Below are 2,259 nucleotides of genomic sequence, written 5' to 3'. Positions count from 1 at the left end.
CCCATAAAAACACCCCCAAAAACTGATCCCAACTGATCCCAGCTGATCCCAGCTGATCCCAGGATCCTGGCTGATCCCAATATCCCATCTGTGTCCCCCCCAGGGCTGGGGGGCTCTGCAGGACATCGAGCAGCTCTCCCTGTTCCGCACCCTCTGCAAGCTGATCCTGTTGGACCCCAGCTGATTCCAGCTGATCCTGCTGGATCCCAGCTGATCCCAGCTGTATCCCAGCTGATCCCAGCTGATCCTGCTGTATCCCAGCTGATCCCAGCTGATCCTGCTGTATCCCAGCTGATCCCAGCTGATCCCAGCTGTATCCCAGCTGATCCCAGCTGATCCCAGCTGTATCCCAGTTGATCCTGGCTGATCCCAGCTGTATCCCAGCTGATCCTGGCTGATCCCAGCTGTATCCCAGCTGATCCCAGCTGTATCCCAGCTGATCCTGGCTGATCCCAGCTGTATCCCAGCTGATCCCAGCTGATCCCAGCTGATCCCAATATCCCATCTGTGTCCCCCCCAGGGCCGGGGGGCTCTGCAGGACATCGAGCAGCTCTCCCTGTTCCGCACCCTCTGCAAGCTGATCCTGCTGGATCCCAGCTGATCCCAGCTGATCCCAGCTGATCCCGGGATCCCAGCTGGATCCCAGCTGATCCCAGCTGATCCCAGCTGTATCCCAGCTGATCCCAGCTGATCCCAGCTGATCCCAGCTGTATCCCAGCTGATCCCAGCTGATCCCAGCTGTATCCCGGAATCCCAGCTGATCCCAGCTGATCCCAGTTGATCTCAGCTGATTCCGCTGTATCCCAGCTGATCCCAGCTAATCCCAGCTGATCCCACTGTATCCCAGCTAATCCCAGCTGATCCCAGCTGTATCCCAGCTGATCCCAGCTGATCCCAGCTGTATCCCAGCTGATCCTGGCTGATCCCAGCTGATCCCAGCTGTATCCCAGCTGATCCCAGCTGATCCCAGCTGTATCCCAGCTGATCCTGGCTGATCCTGGCTGATCCCAGCTGATCCCAGCTGATCCCAGCTGATCCCAATATCCCATCTGTGTCCCCCCAGGGCCGGGGGGCTCTGCAGGACATCGAGCAGCTCTCCCTGTTCCGCACCCTCTGCAAGCTCTCGGTGTCCGTGGGGGCCGTCAGGGACATCGTGCCCACCCTGCGTGGGGCCATCGCCACCGCCCAGAGCGGCACCCCCGGTGAGACCCCCCAAAAAACAACCCCGGGGGGAGGGGATGGGCCCCAAAGAACAACCCTATGGGGAGGGGATGGGCCCCAAAGAACAACCCTGTGGGGAGGGGAACCCCAAAAGACAACCCTATGGGGAAGGGGAACCCCAAAAACAACCCTATGGGGAGGGGAAACCCCAAAAAACAACCCTGTGGGGAAGGGGAACCCCAAAAAACAAACCTATGGGGAGGGGAACCCCAAAAAACAACCCTATGGGGAAGGGGAACCCCAAAAAACAACCCTATGGGGAGGAGAAACCCAAAAAACAACCCTATGGGGAGAGGGGACCCCAAAAAACAACCCTATGGGGAAGGGAAACCCCAAAAAACAACCCTGTGGGGAAGGGGAACCCCAAAAAACAAACCTATGGGGAGGGGAACCCCAAAAAACAACCCTATGGGGAAGGGGAACCCCAAAAAACAACCCTATGGGGAGAGGGGACCCCAAAAAACAACCCTATGGGGAAGGGGAACCCCAAAAAACAACCCTATGGGGAGAGGGGACCCCAAAAACAACCCTATGGGGAGGGGGAACCCCAAAAAACAAACCTGCGATGAGGGGATGGGGAGAGGCTTTGGGGTTTTGAAGAGGTTTTGAGGTTCCGAGGGGGTTTTGGGGTTTTGAGGAGGTTTTGGGATTTCAGGAGGTTTTGAGGAGGTTTTGGGGTTTGAGGAGGTTTTGGGGTTCTGAGGAGGTTTTGGGGTTCCAGGAGATTTTGGGATTTGAGGAGGTTTTGGGGTTCTGAGGAGGTTTTGGGGTTCCAGGAGATTTTGGGATTTCAGGAAGTTTTGAGGAGGTTTTGTGGTTTGAGGAGGTTTTGGGGTTCCAGGAGGTTTTGGGGTTTGAGGAGGTTTTGGGGTTCTGAGGAGGTTTTGGGGTTCCAGGAGGTTTTGGGATTTCAGGAGGTTTTGGGATTTCAGGAGGTTTTGGGGTTCTGAGGAGGTTTTGGGGTTTGAGGAGGTTTTGGGGTTCCAGGAGATTTTGGGATTTCAGGAAGTTTTGAGGAGGTTTTGTGGTTTGAGGAGG

The sequence above is a fragment of the Empidonax traillii genome, unplaced genomic scaffold (genome assembly GCF_003031625.1).
Source record: "Empidonax traillii isolate 1590-97213 ecotype Southwest subspecies unplaced genomic scaffold, ASM303162v1 scaffold4847:size9168, whole genome shotgun sequence".
Taxonomy (NCBI): Eukaryota; Metazoa; Chordata; class Aves; order Passeriformes; family Tyrannidae; genus Empidonax; species Empidonax traillii.
The sequence above is the reverse complement of the archived record's forward strand: the minus strand, read 5'-3'. Positions refer to the sequence as shown.